Below are 20772 nucleotides of genomic sequence, written 5' to 3' on the forward strand. Positions count from 1 at the left end.
GATCTCCAACCCACCAAAGCCGGCTAAAAAGTGAATAATCGACAACTAAAACTTGAATTGTACTACTTCTTACTGGCTATTGCTTCAACTTAGAAGCTTCTTCTGTGTTCTACTATGGTGCTTTTTGTGTCTCCGCATACCGCAGCACGCGACATAGCTTTGCAGACGATAAATGTAACCGTCTCAGAGAGAAAAGCGGCCTATGTGACGATCTGGCTTTAAGTCGATTCGATAACAAATGACGAAAACGGACGGATTTCTCAGGTTTTTACTACATATGAACAGTTTTCACATTCTCCCGTGCAATGCGGCTGCTAGTCCTCCTTTCATGCAAAATCGTATGGTCCTAGGTCATGTCCAAGCCACCAAAGCCGACTAAAAAGTGAATAATCGACAACTAAAACTTGAATTGTACTACTTCTTACTGGCTATTACTTCAACTTATAAGCTTCTTCTGTGTTCTACTATGGTGCTTTTAATGTCTCTTCATACCGCACCATTCGACATAGCTTTGCAGACGATAAATGTAACAGTCTCAGAGAGAAAAGCGGCCAATGTGACGCTCTTTCTTTAGGTCGTTTCGATAACAAATGACGAAAACGGACGGATTTCTCAGGTTTTTACTACATATGAACACTTTTCACATTCTCCCATGCAACGCGGCTACTAGACCTCCTTTCATGCAAAATCTTAAGGTCCTAGGGCATGTCTAAGCCACCAAAGCCGGCTAAAAAGTGAATAATCGATAACTAAAACTTGAATTGTACTAATTCTTACTGGCTATTACTTTAACTTAGAAGCTTCTTCTTGTTGTACTATGGTGCTTTTAGTGTTTCCGCATACCGCAGCACGCGACATAGCTTTGCAGACGATAAGTGTAACGGATTCAGAGAGAAGAGCGCCCAATGAGACGATATGGCTTTAAGTCGATTCGATAACAAATGACGAAAACGTACGGATTTCTCAGGTTTTTACTAGATATGAACACTTTTCACATTCTCCCGTGCAACGCGGCTGCTAGTCCTCCTTTCATGCAAAATCTTAAGGTCCTAGGTCATGTCCAAGCCACCAAAGCCGGCCAAAAACTGAATAATCGACAACAAAACTTGAATTGTTCTACTTCTTACTGGATATTGCTTCAACTCAGAAGCTTCTTATGTGTTCTACTATGGTGCTTTCAGTGTCTCCGCATACCGCAGCACGCGACATTGCTTTGCAGACGATAAATGTAACCGTTCAGAGAGAAGAGCGGCCAATGTGACGATCTGGCTTTAAGTCGATTCGTTAACAAATGACGAAAACGGACAGATTTTTCAGGTTTTTAGTGCATATGAACACTTTTCACATTCTCCCGTGCAACGCGGCTGCTAGTCCTCCTTTCATGCAAAAACTTAAGGTCCTAGGGAATGTCTAAGCCACCAAAGCCGGCTAAAAAGTGAATAATCGATAACTAAAACTTGAATTGTACTACTTCTTACTGACTATTACTTCAACTTAGAAGCTTCTTTTGTGTTCTACTATGGTGCTTTTAGTGTCTCCGCATACCGCAGCACGTGACGTAGCTTTGCAGCCGATAAATGTAACCGTTTAAGAGAGAAGAACTGCCAATGTGACGATCTGGCTTTAAGTCGATTCGATAACAAATGACGAAAACGGACGGATTTCTAATGTTTTTACTACATATGAACACTTTTCACATTCTCCCGTGCAACGCGGCTGCAATTGCTCCCTTCATGCAAAATCTTAAGGTCCTAGGTCATGTCCAAGCCACCAAAGCCGGCTATAAAGTGAATAATCGACAACTAAAACTTGAATTGTACTACTTCTTACTAGCTGTTTCTTCAACTTAGAAGCTTCTTCTGTGTTCTACTGTGGTGCATTTAGTGCTTCCGCATACCGCAGCACGCACATAGCTTTGCAGACGATAAATGTAACCGTTTCAGAGGGAAGAGCGGCCAATGTGACGAAATGGTTTTAAATCGATTCGATAACAAATGACGAAAACGGACGGATTTCTCAGGTTTTTACTACATATGAACACTTTTCACATTCTCCCATGTAACGCGGCTACTAGACCTCCTTTCATGCAAAATCTTAAGGTCCTAGGGAATGTCTAAGCCACCAAAGCCGGCTAAAAAGTGAATAATCGATAACTAAAACTTGAATTGTACTACTTCTTACTGACTATTACTTCAACTTAGAAGCTTCTTTTGTGTTCTACTATGGTGCTTTTAGTGTCTCCGCATACCGCAGCACGTGACGTAGCTTTGCAGCCGATAAATGTAACCGTTTAAGAGAGAAGAACTGCCAATGTGACGATCTGGCTTTAAGTCGATTCGATAACAAATGACGAAAACGGACGGATTTCTAATGTTTTTACTACATATGAACACTTTTCACATTCTCCCGTGCAACGCGGCTGCAATTGCTCCCTTCATGCAAAATCTTAAGGTCCTAGGTCATGTCCAAGCCACCAAAGCCGGCTATAAAGTGAATAATCGACAACTAAAACTTGAATTGTACTACTTCATACTAGCTGTTTCTTCAACTTAGAAGCTTCTTCTGTGTTCTACTGTGGTGCATTTAGTGCTTCCGCATACCGCAGCACGCACATAGCTTTGCAGACGATAAATGTAACCGTTTCAGAGGGAAGAGCGGCCAATGTGACGAAATGGTTTTAAATCGATTCGATAACAAATGACGAAAACGGACGGATTTCTCAGGTTTTTACTACATATGAACACTTTTCACATTCTCCCGTGCAACGCGTCGGCTAGTCCTCCTTTCATGCAAAATCTTAAGGACCTAGGTCATGTCCAAGCCACCAAAGCCGGCTAAAAAGTGATTAATCGACAACTAAAACTTGAATTGTGCTACTTCTTACTGGCTATTACTTCAACTTAGAAGCTTCTTCTGTGTTCTAATGTGGTGCTTTTAGTGTCTCCGCATACCGCAGGACGCGACATAGATTTGCAGACGAAAAATGTGACCGTCTAAGAGATAAAAGCGGCCGAAGTGACGATCTGGCTTTAAGTCGATTCGATAACAAATGACGAAAACGGACGGATTTCTCATGTTTTTACTACATATGAACACTTTCCACCTTCTCCCGTGCAACGCGGCTGCTATTCCTACTTTCATGCAAAATCTTAAGGTTCCACCTCATGTCCAAGCCACCAAAGCCGGCTAAAAAGTGAATAATCAATAACTAAAACTTGAATTGTACTACTTCTTACTTCCTATTACTTACACTTAGAAGCTTCTTCTGTGTTCTACTATGGTGCTTTTAGTGTTTCCGCATACCGCAGCACGCGACATATTTTTGTAGACGATAAATGTAAACGTTTCAGAGAGAAGAGCGGCCAATGTGACAATCTGGCTTTAAGTCGATTCGATAACAAATGACGAAAACGTACGGATTTCTCAGGTTTTTACTACATATGAACACATTTCACATTCTCCCGTGCAACGCGGCTGCTAGTCTTCCTTTCATGCAAAATCTTAAGGTCCTAGGTCATGTCCAAGGCACCAAAGCCGGCTAAAATGTGAATAATCGACAACTAAAACTTGAATTGTATTCCTTCTTACTGGCTATTACTTCAAATTGGAAGCTTCTACTGTGTTCTACTATGGTGCTTTTAGTGTCTCCGCATACCGCATCACGCGACATAGCTTTGCAGACGATAAATGTAACCGTCTGAGACAGAAAAGCAGCCAATGTGACGATCTGGCTTTAAGTCGATTCGATAACAAATGACGAAAACGGACGTATTTCTCAGTTTTTTACTACATATGAACACATTTCACATTCTCCCGTGCAACGCAGCTGCAAGTACTCCTTTCATGCAAAATCTTAAGGTCCTAGGTCATGTCCAAGCCACCAAAGCCGGCTAAAAAGTGAACAATCGACAATTAAAACTTGAATTGTAATACTTCTCACTGGCATTTACTTCAACTTAGAAGCTTCTTCTGTGTTCTAGTATGGTGCTTTTAGTGTTTATGCATACCGCAGAACGCGACATAGCTTTGCAGACGATTAATGTAACCGGTTCAGAGAGAAAAGCGGCCAATGTGACGATCTGGCTTTAAATCGATTCGATAACAAATGACGAAAACGGACGGATTTCTCAGGTTTTTACTACATATGAACACGTTTCACATTCTTCCGTGCAACGCGGCGGCTAGTCTTCCTTTCATGCAAAATCGTAAGGACCTAGGTCATGTCCAAGCCACCAAAGCCGGCAAAAAAGTGATTAATCGACAACTAAAACTTGAATAGTACTACTTCTTACTGGATAATACTTCAACTTAGAAGCTTCTTCTGTGTTCTACTATGGTGCTTTTAGTGTCTCCGCATACCGCAGCACGCGACATAGCTTTGCAGACGATAAATGTAACCGTCTCAGAGAGAAAAGCGGCCAATACGACGATCTGGCTTTAAGTCGATTCGATAACAAATGACGAAAACGGGCGGATTTCTCAGGTTTTTACTACATATGATCACTTTTCACATTCTCCCGTGCAACGCGTCTGCTAGTCCTCCTTTCATGCAAAATCTTATGGTCCTAGGTCATGTCATAGCCACCAAAGCCGGCTAAAAAGTGAACAATCGACATATAAAAACTTCAATTGTACTACTTCTTACTGGCTTTTACTTCAACTTAGAAGCTTCCTCTGTGTTCTACTATGGTGCTTTTAGTGTCTCCGCATACCGCAGCACGCGACATAGCATTGCAGACGATAAATGTAACCGTCTCAAAGAGAAAAGCTGCCAATGTGACGATCTGGCTTTAAGTCGATTCGATAACAAAGACGAAGCCGGACGGATTTCTCATGTTTTTACTAGATATGAACACTTTTCACATTCTCCCGTGCAACGCGGCTGCTAGTCCTCCTTTCATGCAAAATCTTAAGGTCCTAGGGCATGTCCAAGCCACCAAAGCCGGCTAAATATCAATAATCGATAACCAAAACTTAAATTGTACTGCTCCTTATGGCTATTGCTTCAACTTAGAAGCTTCTTCTGTGTTCTACTATGGTTCTTTTAGTGTTTCCGCATACCGCAGCACGCGACATAGCTTTGCAGACGATAAATGTAACCGTTTCAGAGAGAAGAGCGGCCAATGTGACGATCTGACTTTAAATCGATTCGATAACAAATGAAGAAAACGGAGGGATTTCTCAGGTTTTTACTTCATATGAACACTTTTCACATTCTCCCGTGCAACGCGGCGGCTAGTCTTCCTTTCATGCAAAATCTTGAGGTCCTAGGTCATGTCGAAGCCACCAAAGCCGGCTAAATATCAATAATCGATAACCAAAACTTGAATTGTACTGCTCCTTATGGCTATTGCTTCAACTTAGAAGCTTCTTCTGTGTTCTACTATGGTGCTTTTAGTGTCTCCGCATACCGCATCACGCGACATAGCTTTGCAGACGATAAATGTAACCGTCTGAGACAGAAAAGTAGCCAATGTGACGATCTGGCTTTAAGTCGATTCGATAACAAATGACGAAAACGGACGTATTTCTCAGTTTTTTACTACATATGAACACATTTCACATTCTCCCGTGCAACGCAGCTGCAAGTACTCCTTTCATGCAAAATCTTAAGGTTCCACTTCATGTCCAAGCCACCAAAGCCGGCCAAAAAAGTGAATAATCAATAACTAAAACTTGAATTGTACTACTTCTTACTGGCTATTACTTCAACTTAGAAGCTTCTTCTGTGTTTTACTATAGTGCTTTTAGTGTCTCCGCATACCGCAGCACGCGACATAGCTTTGCAGACGATAAATGTAACCGTCTCAGAGAGAAAAGCGGCCAATGTGACCATCTGGCTTTAAGTCGATTCGATAACAAATGACGAAAATGGACGGATTTGTCAGGTTTTTACTACATATGAACACATTTCACATTCTCCCATGCAACGCGGCTGCTAGTCCTCCTTTCATGCAAAATCTTAAGGTCCTAGTTCATGTCATAGCCACCAAAGCCGGCTAAAAGGTGAACAATCGACAACTAAAACTTGAATTGTACTACTTCTTACTGGCGATTACTTCAACTTAGAAGCTTCTTCTGTGTTCTACTATGGTGCTTTTAGTGTCTCCGCATACCGCAGCACGCGACATAGCTTTGCAGACGATAAATGTAACCGTCTCAGAGAGAAAAGCGGCCAATACGACGATCTGGCTTTAAGTCGATTCGATAACAAATGACGAAAACGGACGGATTTCTCAGGTTTTTACTACATATGAACACTTTTCACATTCTCCCGTGCAACGCGTCTGCTAGTCCTCCTTTCATGCAAAATCTTATGGTCCTAGGTCATGTCATAGTCACCAAAGCCGGCTAAAAAGTGAACAATCGACATATAAAAACTTCAATTGTACTACTTCTTACTGGCTTTTACTTCAACTTAGAAGCTTCCTCTGTGTTCTACTATGGTGCTTTTAGTGTCTCCGCATACCGCAGCACGCGACATAGCATTGCAGACGATAAATGTAACCGTCTCAGAGAGAAAAGCTGCCAATGTGACGATCTGGCTTTAAGTCGATTCGATAACAAAGACGAAGCCGGACGGATTTCTCATGTTTTTACTAGATATGAACACTTTTCACATTCTCCCGTGCAACGCGGCTGCTAGTCCTCCTTTCATGCAAAATCTTAAGGTCCTAGGGCATGTCCAAGCCACCAAAGCCGGCTAAATATCAATAATCGATAACCAAAACTTAAATTGTACTGCTCCTTATGGCTATTGCTTCAACTTAGAAGCTTCTTCTGTGTTCTACTATGGTGCTTTTAGTGTTTCCGCATACCGCAGCACGCGACATAGCTTTGCAGACGATAAATGTAACCGTTTCAGAGAGAAGAGCGACCAATGTGACGATCTGACTTTAAATCGATTCGATAACAAATGAAGAAAACGGACGGATTTCTCAGGTTTTTACTTCATATGAACACTTTTCACATTCTCCAGTGCAACGCGGCGGCTAGTCTTCCTTTCATGCAAAATCTTGAGGTCCTAGGTCATGTCGAAGCCACCAAAGCCGGCTAAATATCAATAATCGATAACCAAAACTTGAATTGTACTGCTCCTTATGGCTATTGCTTCAACTTAGAAGCTTCTTCTGTGTTCTACTATGGTGCTTTTAGTGTCTCCGCATACCGCAGCACGCGACATAGCTTTGCAGACGATAAATGTAACCGTCTCAGAGAGAAAAGCGGCCAATGTGACGATCTGGCTTTAAGTCGATTCGATAACAAGTGACGAAAACGGACGGATTTCTCAGGTTTTTACTACATATGAACACTTTTCACATTCTCCCGTGCAACGCGGCTGCCAGTCCACCTTTCGTGCAAAATTTTAGCGTCCTAGGTGATCTCCAACCCACCAAAGCCGGCTAAAAAGTGAATAATCGACAACTAAAACTTGAATTGTACTACTTCTTACTGGCTATTACTTCAACATAGAAGCTTCTTCTGTGTTCTACTGATGTACTTTTAGTGTCTCCTCACACCGCAGCACGCGACATAGCTTTGCAGATTATAAATGTAACCGTTTCAGAGAGAAGAACGGCCAATGTGACGATCTTCCTTTAAGTCGATTCGATAACAAATGACGAAAGCGGACGGATTTCTCAGGTTTTTACTACATATGAACACTTTTCACATTCTCGCGTGCAACGCGGCTGCTAGTTCTCCTTTCATGCAAAATCTTAAGGTTCCACCTCATGTCAAAGCCACCAAAGCCGGCTAAAAAGTGAATAATCGACAACTAAAACTTTAATTGTACTACTTCTTACTGGCTATTACTTCAACTTAGAAGCTTCTTCTGTGTTGTACTATGGTGCTTTTAGTGTCTCCGCATACCGCAGCACGCGACATAACTTTGCAGACGATAAATGTAACCGTCTCAGAGAGAAAAGCGGCCAATGTGACGATCTGGCTTTAAGTCGATTCGATAACAAATGACGAAAACGGACGGATTTCTCACTTTTTTACTACATATGAACACTTTCACATTCTCCCGTGCAACGCGGCTGCTAGTCCTCCTTTCATGCAAAATCTTAAGGTCCTAGGTCATATCCAAGCCACCAAAGCCGGCTAAAAAGTGAATAATCGATAACTAAAACTTGAATTGTACTACTTCTTACTGGCTATTACTTCAACTTAGAAGCTTCTTCTGTGTTCTACTATGGTGCTTTTAATGTCTCTTCATACCGCAGAACGCGACATAGCTTTGCAGACGATAAATGTAACAGTCTCAGAGAGAAAAGCGGAGAATGTGACGCTCTTTCTTTAAGTCGATTCGATAACAAATGACGAAAACGGACGGATTTCTCAGGTTTTTACTACATATGAACACTTTTCACATTCTCCCATGCAACGCGGCTACTAGACCTCCTTTCATGCAAAATCTTAAGATCCTAGGTCATGTCTAAGCCACCAAAGCTGGCTAAAAAGTGAATAATCGATAACTAAAACTTGAATTGTTCTACTTCTTACTGACTATTACTTCAACTTAGAACCTTCTTTTGTGTTCTACTATGGTGCTTTTAGTGTCTCCGCATACCGCAGCACGTGACGTAGCTTTGCAGCCGATAAATGTAACCGTTTAAGAGAGAAGAACGGCCAATGTGACGATCTGGCCATAAGTCGATTCGATAACAAATGACGAAAACGGACGGATTTCTAATTTTTTTACTACATATGAACACTTTTCACATTCTCCCGTGCAACGCGGCTGCAATTCCTCCTTTCATGCAAAATCTTAAGGTCCTAGGTCATGTCCAAGCCACCAAAGCCGGCTATAAAGTGAATAATCGACAACTAAAACTTGAATTGTACTACTTCTTACTAGCTGTTTCTTCAACTTAGAAGCTTCTTCTGTGTTCTACTGTGGTGCTTTTAGTGCTTCCGCATACCGCAGCACGCACATAGCTTTGCAGACGATAAATGTAACCGTTTCAGAGAGAAGAGCGGCCAATGTGACGATGTGGCTTTAAGTCGATTCGTTAACAAATGACGAAAACGGACGGATTTCTCAGGTTTTTACTGCATATGAACACTTTTCACATTCTCCCGTGCAACGCGGCTGCTAGTCCTCCTTTCATGCAAAATCTTAAGGTCCTAGGTCATTTCCAAGCCATCAAAGCCGGTTAAAAAGTGAATAATCGTTAGTTAAAACTTGAATTGTACTACTTCTTACTGGCTATTACTTTAACTTAGTAGCTTCTTCTTGTTGTACTATGGTGCTTTTAGTGTTTCCGCATACCGCAGCACGCGACATAGCTTTGCAGACGATAAGTGTAACGGTTTCAGAGAGAAGAGCGGACAATGTGACGATATGGCTTTAAGTCGATTCGATAACAAATGACGAAAACGTACGGATTTCTCAGGTTTTTACTAGATATGAACATTTTTCACATTCTCCCGTGCAACGCGGCTGCTAGTCCTCCTTTCATGCAAAATCTTAAGGTCCTAGGTCATGTCCAAGCCACCAAAGCCGGCCAAAAACTGAATAATCGACAACAAAACTTGAATTGTTCTACTTCTTACTGGATATTGCTTCAACTTAGAAGCTTCTTATGTGTTCTACTATGATGCTTTTAGTGTTGCCGCATACCGCAGCACGCGACATTGCTTTGCAGACGATAAATGTAACCGTTTCAGAGAGAAGAGCGGCCAATGTGACGATCTGGCTTTAAGTCGATTCGTTAACAAATGACGAAAACGGACGGATTTTTCAGGTTTTTAGTGCATACGAACACTTTTCACATTCTCCCGTACAACGCGGCTGCTAGTCCTCCTTTCATGCAAATTCTTAAAGTCCTAGGTCATATCCAAGCCACCAAAGCCGGCTAAAAAGTGAATAATCGATAATTAAAACTTGAATTGTACTACTTCTTACTGGCTATTACTTCAACTTATAAGCTTCTTCTGTGTTCTACTATGGTGCTTTTAATGTCTCTTCATACCGCAGCACACGACATAGCTTTGCAGACGATAAATGTTACAGTCTCAGAGAGAAAAGCGGCCAATGTGACGCTCTTTCTTTAAGTCGATTCGATAACAAATGACGAAAACGTACGGATTTCTCAGGTTTTTACTACATATGAACACTTTTCACATTCTCCCATGCAACGCGGCTACTAGACCTCCTTTCATGCAAAATCTTAAGGTCCTAGGTCCTGTCCAAGCCACCAAAGCCGGCTATAAGTGAATAATCGACAACTAAAACTTGAATTGTACTACTTCCTACTGACTATTACTTCAACTTAGAAGCTTCTTTTGTGTTCTACTATGGTGCTTTTAGTGTCTCCGCATACCGCAGCACGTGACGTAGCTTTGCAGCCGATAAATGTAACCGTTTAAGAGAGAAGAACGGCCAATGTGACGATCTGGCTCTAAGTCGATTCGATAACAAATGACGAAAACGGACGGATTTCTTATGTTTTTACTACATATGAACACTTTTCACATTCTCCCGTGCAACGCGGATGCAATTGCTCCTTTCATGCAAAATCTTAAGGTCCTAGGTCATGTCCAAGCCACCAAAGCCGGCTATAAATTGAATAATCGACAACTAAAACTTGAATTGTACTACTTCTTACTAGCTGTTTCTTCAACTTAGAAGCTTCTTCTGTGTTCTACTGTGGTGCTTTTAGTGCTTCCGCATACCGCAGCACGCACGTAGCTTTGCAGACGATAAATCCAACCGTTTCAAAGAGAAGAGCGGCCAATGTGACGATGTGGCTTTAAGTCGATTCGATAACAAAAGTCGAAAATGGACGGATTTCTCAGGTTTTTACTACATATGAACACTTTTCACATTCTCCCGTGCAACGCGGCTGCAAGTCCTAATTTCATGCAAAATCTTAAGGTCCTAGGTCATGTCCAAGCCACCAAAGCCGGCTAAAAAGTGAATAATCGACAACTAAAACTTGAATTGTACTACTTCTTACTGACTATTACTTCAACTTAGAAGCTTCTTTTGTGTTCTACTATGGTGCTTTTAGTGTCTCCGCATCTCGCAGCACGCGACATAGCTTTGCAGACGATAAATGTAACCCTCTCAGAGAGAAAAGCAGCCAATGTGACGATCTGGCTTTAAGTCGATTCGATAACAAATGACGAAAACGGACGGATTACTCAGGTTTGTACTACATATGAACACTTTTCACATTCTCCCGTGAAACGCGACTGCTAGTCCTCCTTTCCTGCAAAATCTTAAGGTCCTAGGTCATGTCCAAGCCACCAAAGCCGGCCGAAAACTGAATAATCGACAACTAAAACTTGAATTGTTCTACTTCTTACTGGCTATTCCTTCAACTTAGAAGCTTCTTCTGTGTTCTACTATGGTGCTTTTAGTGTCTCCGCATCTCGCAGCACGCGACATAGCTTTGCAGACGATAAATGTAACCCTCTCAGAGAGAAAAGAAGCCAATGTGACGATCTGGCTTTAAGTCGATTCGATAACAAATGACGAAAACGGACGGATTACTCAGGTTTGTACTACATATGAACACTTTTCACATTCTCCCGTGCAACGCGGCTGCTAGTCCTCCTTTCATGCAAAATCTTAAGGTCCTAGGTCATTTCCAAGCCATCAAAGCCGGTTAAAAAGTGAATAATCGTTAGTTAAAACTTGAATTGTACTACTTCTTACTGGCTATTACTTTAACTTAGAAGCTTCTTCTTGTTGTACTATGGTGCTTTTAGTGTTTCCGCATACCGCAGCACGCGACATAGCTTTGCAGACGATAAGTGTAACCGTTTCAGAGAGAAGAGCGGTCAATGTGACGATATGGCTTTAAGTCGATTCGTTAACAAATGACGAAAACGTACGGATTTCTCAGGTTTTTACTAGATATGAACACTTTTCACATTCTCCCGTGCAACGCGGCTGCTAGTCCTCCTTTCATGCAAAATCTTAAGGTCCTAGGTCATGTCCAAGCCACCAAAGCCGGCCAAAAACTGAATAATCGACAAGAAAACTTGAATTGTTCTACATCTTACTGGCTATTACTTCAACTTAGAAGCTTTTTCTTGTTGTAATATGGTGTTTTTAGTGTTTCCGCATACCGCAGCACGCGGCTTAGCTTTGCAGACGATAAGTGTAACCGTTTCAGAGAGAAGAGCGACCAATGTGACGATCTGGCTTTAAGTCGATTCGATAACAAATGACGAAAACGTACGGATTTCTCAGGTTTTTAATACATATGAACACATTTCACATTCTCCCGTGCAACGCGGCTGCTATTCCTCCTTTCATGCAAAATCTTACGGTCCTAGGTCATGTCCAAGCCACCAAAGCCGGCTAAAAAGTGAATAATCGACAACTAAAACTTCAATTGTACTACTTCTTACTGGTTATTACTTCAACTTAGAAGCTTCTTCTGTGTTCTACTATGGTGCATTTAGTGTTTCGGCATACTGCAGCACGCGACATAGCTTTGCAGACGATAAGTGTAACCGTTTCAGAGAGAACAGCGGCCAATGTGACGATCTGGCTTTAAGTCGATTCGATAACAAATGACGAAAACGTACGGATTTCTCAGGTTTTTACTACATATGAACACATTTCACATTCTCCCGTGCAACGCGGCTGCTAGCCCCCTTTCCTGCAAAATCTTAAGGTCCTAGGTCATGTCCAAGCCACCAAAGCTGGCCAAAAACTGAATAATCGACAACTAAAACTTGAATTGTTCTACTTCTTACTGGCTATTCCTTCAACTTAGAAGCTTCTTCTGTGTTCTACTATGGTGCTTTTAGTGTCTCCGCATCTCGCAGCACGCGACATAGCTTTGCAGACGATAAATGTAACCGTCTCAGAGAGAAAAGCTTCCAATGTGACGATCTGGCTTTAAGTCGATTCGATAACAAAAGACGAAAACGGACGGATTTCTCAGGTTTTTACTACATATGAACACTTTTCACATTCTCCCGTGCAACGCCGCTGCAAGTCCTAATTTCATGCAAAATCTTAAGGTCCTAGGTCATGTCCAAGCCACCAAAGCCGGCAAAAAAGTGAATAATCGACAACTAAAACTTGAATTGTACTACTTCTTACTGGCTATTACTTCAACTTAGAAGCTTCTTCTGTGTTCTACTATGGTGCATTTAGTGTTTCGGCATACCGCAGAACGCGACATAGCTTTGCAGACGATAAATGTAACCCTCTCAGAGAGAAAAGAAGCCAATGTGACGATCTGGCTTTAAGTCGATTCGATAACAAATGACGAAAACGGACGGATTACTCAGGTTTGTACTACATATGAACACTTTTCACATTCTCCCGTGCAACGCGGCTGCTAGTCCTCCTTTCATGCAAAATCTTAAGGTCCTAGGTCATTTCCAAGCCATCAAAGCCGGTTAAAAAGTGAATAATCGTTAGTTAAAACTTGAATTGTACTACTTCTTACTGGCTATTACTTTAACTTAGAAGCTTCTTCTTGTTGTACTATGGTGCTTTTAGTGTTTCCGCATACCGCAGCACGCGACATAGCTTTGCAGACGATAAGTGTAACCGTTTCAGAGAGAAGAGCGGTCAATGTGACGATATGGCTTTAAGTCGATTCGTTAACAAATGACGAAAACGTACGGATTTCTCAGGTTTTTACTAGATATGAACACTTTTCACATTCTCCCGTGCAACGCGGCTGCTAGTCCTCCTTTCATGCAAAATCTTAAGGTCCTAGGTCATGTCCAAGCCACCAAAGCCGGCCAAAAACTGAATAATCGACAAGAAAACTTGAATTGTTCTACATCTTACTGGCTATTACTTCAACTTAGAAGCTTTTTCTTGTTGTAATATGGTGTTTTTAGTGTTTCCGCATACCGCAGCACGCGGCTTAGCTTTGCAGACGATAAGTGTAACCGTTTCAGAGAGAAGAGCGACCAATGTGACGATCTGGCTTTAAGTCGATTCGATAACAAATGACGAAAACGTACGGATTTCTCAGGTTTTTAATACATATGAACACATTTCACATTCTCCCGTGCAACGCGGCTGCTATTCCTCCTTTCATGCAAAATCTTACGGTCCTAGGTCATGTCCAAGCCACCAAAGCCGGCTAAAAAGTGAATAATCGACAACTAAAACTTCAATTGTACTACTTCTTACTGGTTATTACTTCAACTTAGAAGCTTCTTCTGTGTTCTACTATGGTGCATTTAGTGTTTCGGCATACTGCAGCACGCGACATAGCTTTGCAGACGATAAGTGTAACCGTTTCAGAGAGAACAGCGGCCAATGTGACGATCTGGCTTTAAGTCGATTCGATAACAAATGACGAAAACGTACGGATTTCTCAGGTTTTTACTACATATGAACACATTTCACATTCTCCCGTGCAACGCGGCTGCTAGCCCCCTTTCCTGCAAAATCTTAAGGTCCTAGGTCATGTCCAAGCCACCAAAGCTGGCCAAAAACTGAATAATCGACAACTAAAACTTGAATTGTTCTACTTCTTACTGGCTATTCCTTCAACTTAGAAGCTTCTTCTGTGTTCTACTATGGTGCTTTTAGTGTCTCCGCATCTCGCAGCACGCGACATAGCTTTGCAGACGATAAATGTAACCGTCTCAGAGAGAAAAGCTTCCAATGTGACGATCTGGCTTTAAGTCGATTCGATAACAAAAGACGAAAACGGACGGATTTCTCAGGTTTTTACTACATATGAACACTTTTCACATTCTCCCGTGCAACGCCGCTGCAAGTCCTAATTTCATGCAAAATCTTAAGGTCCTAGGTCATGTCCAAGCCACCAAAGCCGGCAAAAAAGTGAATAATCGACAACTAAAACTTGAATTGTACTACTTCTTACTGGCTATTACTTCAACTTAGAAGCTTCTTCTGTGTTCTACTATGGTGCATTTAGTGTTTCGGCATACCGCAGAACGCGACATAGCTTTGCAGACGAAAAATGTAACCGTTTCAGAGAGAAGAACGGCCAATGAGACGATCTGGCTTTAAGTCGATTCGATAACAAAAGTCGAAAACGGACGGATTTCTCAGGTTCTTACTACATATGAACACTTTTCACATTCTCCCGTGCAACGCGGCTGCAAGTCCTAATTTCATGCAAAATCTTAAGGTCATGTCCAAGCCACCAAAGCCGGCTAAAAAGTGAATAATCGACAACTACAACTTGAATTGTACTACTTCTTACTGGCTATTACTTCAACTTAGAAGCTTCTTCTGTGTTCTACTATGGTGCTTTTAGTGTCTCCGCATACCGCAGCACGCGTCATAGCTTTGCAGACGATAAATATAACCGTTTCAGAGAGAAGAGCGGCCAATTTGACGATCTGGCTTTAAGTCAATTCGATAACAAATGACGAAAACGGACGAATTTCTCAGGTTTTTACTACATATGAACACTTTTCACGTTCTCCCGTGCAACGCGGCTGCTAGTCCTCCTTTCATGCAAAATCTTAAGGTCCTAGGTCATGTCCAAGCCACCAAAGCCGGCCAAAAACTGAATAATCGACAACAAAACTTGAATTGTTCTACGTCTTACTGGATATTGCTTTAACTTAGAAGCTTCTTATGTGTTCTACTATGGTGCTTTTAGTGTTTCCGCATACCGCAGCACGCGACATAGCTTTGCAGACGATAAATGTAACCGTTTCAGAGAGAAGAGCGGCCAATGTGACGATGTGGCTTTAAGTCGATTTGTTAACAAATGACGAAAACGGACGGATTTCTCAGGTTTTTACTGCATATGAACACTTCTCACATTCTCCCGTGCAACGCGGCTGCTAGTCCTCCTTTCATGCAAAATCTTAAGGTCCTAGGTCATGTCCAAGCCACCAAAGCCGGCCAAAAACTGAATAATCGACAACAAAACTTGAATTGTTCTACTTCTTACTGGATATTGCTTCAACTTAGAAGCTTCTTATGTGTTCTACTATGGTGCTTTTAGTGTTTCCGCATACCGCAGCACGCGACATAGCTTTGCAGACGATAAATGTAACCGTTTCAGAGAGAAGAGCGGCCAATGTGACGATCTGGCTTTAAGTCGATTCGTTAACAAATGACGAAAACGGACGGATTTTCCAGGTTTTTAGTGCATATGAACACTTTTCACATTCTCCCGTGCAACGCGGCTGCTAGTCCTCCTTTCATGCAAAATCTTAAGGTCCTAGGTCATATCCAAGCCACCAAAGCCGGCTAAAAAGTGAATAATCGCTAATTAAAACTTGAATTGTACTACTTCTTACTGGCTATTACTTCAACTTATAAGCTTCTTCTGTGTTCTACTATGGTGCTTTTAGTGTCTCCGCATACCGCAGCACGTGACGTAGCTTTGCAGCCGATAAATGTAACCGTTTAAGAGAGAAGAACGGCCAATGTGACGATCTGGCCATAAGTCGATTCGATAACAAATGACGAAAACGGACGGATTTCTAATGTTTTTACTACATATGAACACTTTTCACATTCTCCCGTGCAACGCGGCTGCAATTCCTCCTTTCATGCAAAATCTTAAGGTCCTAGGTCATGTCCAAGCCACCAAAGCCGGCTATAAAATGAATAATCGACAACTAAAACTTGAATTGTACTACTTCTTACTAGCTGTTTCTTCAAATTAGAAGCTTCTTCTGTGTTCTACTCTGGTGCTTTTAGTGCTTCCGCATACCGCAGCACGCACATAGCTTTGCAGACGATAAATGTAACCGTTTCAGAGAGAAGAGCGGCCAATGTGACGATGTGGCTTTAAGTCGATTCGTTAACAAATGACGAAAACGGACGGATTTCTCAGGTTTTTACTGCATATGAACACTTTTCACATTCTCCCGTGCAACGCGGCTGCTAGTCCTCCTTTCATGCAAAATCTTAAGGTCCTAGGTTATTTCCAAGCCATCAAAGCCGGTTAAAAAGTGAATAATCGTCAGTTAAAACTTGAATTGTACTACTTCTTACTGGCTATTACTTTAACTTAGAAGCTTCTTCTTGTTGTACTATGGTGCTTTTAGTGTTTCCGCATACCGCAGCACGCGACATAGCTTTGCAGACGATAAATGTAACCCTCTCAGAGAGAAAAGCAGCCAATGTGACGATCTGCCTTTAAGTCGATTCGATAACAAATGACGAAAACGGACGGATTTCTCAGGTTTGTACTACATATGAACACTTTTCACATTCTCCCGTGCAACGCGGCTGCTAGTCCTAATTTCATGCAAACTCTTAAGGTCCTAGGTCATGTCCAAGCCATCAATACCGGCTAAAAAGTAAATAATCGACAACTAAAACTTCAATTGTACTACTTCTTACTGGCTATTACTTCAACTTAGAAGCTTCTTCTTGTTGTACTATGGTGTTTTTAGTGTTTCCGCATACCGCAGCACGCGACATAGCTTTGCAGACGATAAGTGTAACCGTTTCAGAGAGAAGAGCGGCCAATGTGACGATCTGGCTTTAAGTCGATTCGATAACGAATGACGAAAACGTACGGATTTCTCAGGTTTTTAATACATATGAACACATTTCACATTCTCCCGTGCAACGCGGCTGCTATTCCCCCTTTCATGCAAAATCTTATGGTCCTAGGTCATGTCCAAGCCACCAAAGCCGGCTAAAAAGTGAATAATCGACAACTAAAACTTCAATTGTACTACTTCTTACTGGTTATTACTTCAACTTAGAAGCTTCTTCTGTGTTCTACTATGGTGCATTTAGTGTTTCGGCATACCGCAGCACGCGACACAGCTTTGCAGACGATAAGTGTAACCGTTTCAGAGAGAACAGCGGCCAATGTGACGATCTGGCTTTAAGTCGATTCGATAACAAATGACGAAAACGTACGGATTTCTCAGGTTTTTACTACATATGAACACTTTTCACATTCTCCCGTGCAACGCGGCTGCTAGTCCTCCTTTCCTGCAAAATCTTGAAGTCCTAGGTCATTTCCAAGCCATCAAAGCCGGTTAAAAAGTGAATAATCGTTAGTTAAAACTTGAATTGTACTACTTCTTACTGGCTATTACTTTAACTTAGAAGCTTCTTCTTGTTGTACTATGGTGCCTTTAGTGTTTCCGCATACCGCAGCACGCGACATAGCTTTGCAGACGATAAATGTAACCGTTTAAGAGAGAAGAACGGCCAATGTGACGATCTGGCTTTAAGTCGATTCGATAACAAATGACGAAAACGGACGGATTTCTAATGTTTTTACTACATATGAACACTTTTCACATTCTCCCGTGCAACGCGGCTGCAATTGCTCCTTTCATGCAAAATCTTAAGGTCCTAGGTCATGTCCAAGCCACCAAAGCCGGCTACAAAGTGAATAATCGACAACTAAAACTTGAATTGTACTACTTTTTACTAGCTGTATCTTCAACTTAGAAGCTTTTTCTGTGTTCTACTATGGTGCATTTAGTGTTTCGGCATACCGCAGCACGCGACATAGCTTAGCAGACGAAAAATGTAACCCTCTCAGAGAGAAAAGCAGCCAATGTGACGATCTGGCTTTAAGTCGATTCGATAACAAATGACGAAAACGTACGGATTTCTCAGGTTTTTACTAGATATGAACACTTTTCACATTCTCCCGTGCAACGCGGCTGCTAGTCCTCCTTTCATGCAAAATCTTAAGGTCCTAGGTCATGTCCAAGCCACCAAAGCCGGCCAAAAACTGAATAATCGACAACAAAACTTGAATTGTTCTACTTCTTACTGGATATTGCTTCAACTTAGAAGCTTCTTATGTGTTCTACTATGATGCTTTTAGTGTTGCCGCATACCGCAGCACGCGACATTGCTTTGCAGACGATAAATGTAACCGTTTCAGAGAGAAGAGCGGCCAATGTGACGATCTGGCTTTAAGTCGATTCGTTAACAAATGACGAAAACGGACGGATTTTTCAGGTTTTTAGTGCATATGAACACTTTTCACATTCTCCCGTACAACGCGGCTGCTAGTCCTCCTTTCATGCAAATTCTTAAGGTCCTAGGTCATATCCAAGCCACCAAAGCCGGCTAAAAAGTGAATAATCGATAATTAAAACTTGAATTGTACTACTTCTTACTGGCTATTACTTCAACTTATAAGCTTCTTCTGTGTTCTACTATGGTGCTTTTAATGTCTCTTCATACCGCAGCACACGACATAGCTTTGCAGACGATAAATGTTACAGTCTCAGAGAGAAAAGCGGCCAATGTGACGCTCTTTCTTTAAGTCGATTCGATAACAAATGACGAAAACGTACGGATTTCTCAGGTTTTTACTACATATGAACACTTTTCACATTCTCCCATGCAACGCGGCTACTAGACCTCCTTTCATGCAAAATCTTAAGGTCCTAGGTCATGTCCAAGCCACCAAAGCTGGCTATAAGTGAATAATCGACAACTAAAACTTGAATTGTACTACTTCCTACTGACTATTACTTCAACTTAGAAGCTTCTTTTGTGTTCTACTATGGTGCTTTTAGTGTCTCCGCATACCGCAGCACGTGACGTAGCTTTGCAGCCGATAAATGTAACCGTTTAAGAGAGAAGAACGGCCAATGTGACGATCTGGCTCTAAGTCGATTCGATAACAAATGACGAAAACGGACGGATTTCTTATGTTTTTACTACATATGAACACTTTTCACATTCTCCCGTGCAACGCGGATGCAATTGCTCCTTTCATGCAAAATCTTAAGGTCCTAGGTCATGTCCAAGCCACCAAAGCCGGCTATAAATTGAATAATCGACAACTAAAACTTGAATTGTACTACTTCTTACTAGCTGTTTCTTCAACTTAGAAGCTTCTTCTGTGTTCTACTGTGGTGCTTTTAGTGCTTCCGCATACCGCAGCACGCACGTAGCTTTGCAGACGATAAATCTAACCGTTTCAAAGAGAAGAGCGGCCAATGTGACGATGTGGCTTTATGTCGATTCGATAACAAAAGTCGAAAACGGACGTATTTCTCAGGTTTTTACTACATATGAACACTTTTCACATTCTCCCGTGCAACGCGGCTGCAAGTCCTAATTTCATGCAAAATCTTAAGGTCCTAGGTCGTGTCCAAGCCACCAAAGCCGGCTAAAAAGTGAATAATCGACAACTAAAACTTGAATTGTACTACTTCTTACTGACTATTACTTCAACTTAGAAGCTTCTTTTGTGTTCTACTATGGTGCTTTTAGTGTCTCCGCATCTCGCAGCACGCGACATAGCTTTGCAGACGATAAATGTAACCCTCTCAGAGAGAAAAGCAGCCAATGTGACGATCTGGCTTTAAGTCGATTCGATAACAAATGACGAAAACGGACGGATTACTCAGGTTTGTACTACATATGAACACTTTTCACATTCTCCCGTGCAACGCGACTGCTAGTCCTCCTTTCCTGCAAAATCTTAAGGTCCTAGGTCATGTCCAAGCCACCAAAGCCGGCCGAAAACTGAATAATCGACAACTAAAACTTGAATTGTTCTACTTCTTACTGGCTATTCCTTCAACTTAGAAGCTTCTTCTGTGATCTACTATGGTGCTTTTAGTGTCTCCGCATCTCGCAGCACGCGACATAGCTTTGCAGACGATAAATGTAACCCTCTCAGAGAGAAAAGCAGCCAATGTGACGATCTGGCTTTAAGTCGATTCGATAACAAATGACGAAAACGGACGGATTACTCAGGTTTGTACTACATATGAACACTTTTCACATTCTCCCGTGCAACGCGGCTGCTAGTCCTCCTTTCATGCAAAATCTTAAGGTCCTAGGTCATTTCCAAGCCATCAAAGCCGGTTAAAAAGTGAATAATCGTTAGT

The sequence above is a fragment of the Schistocerca gregaria genome, unplaced genomic scaffold, assembly GCF_023897955.1.
Source record: "Schistocerca gregaria isolate iqSchGreg1 unplaced genomic scaffold, iqSchGreg1.2 ptg000537l, whole genome shotgun sequence".
In the NCBI taxonomy this organism is placed as follows: domain Eukaryota; kingdom Metazoa; phylum Arthropoda; class Insecta; order Orthoptera; family Acrididae; genus Schistocerca; species Schistocerca gregaria.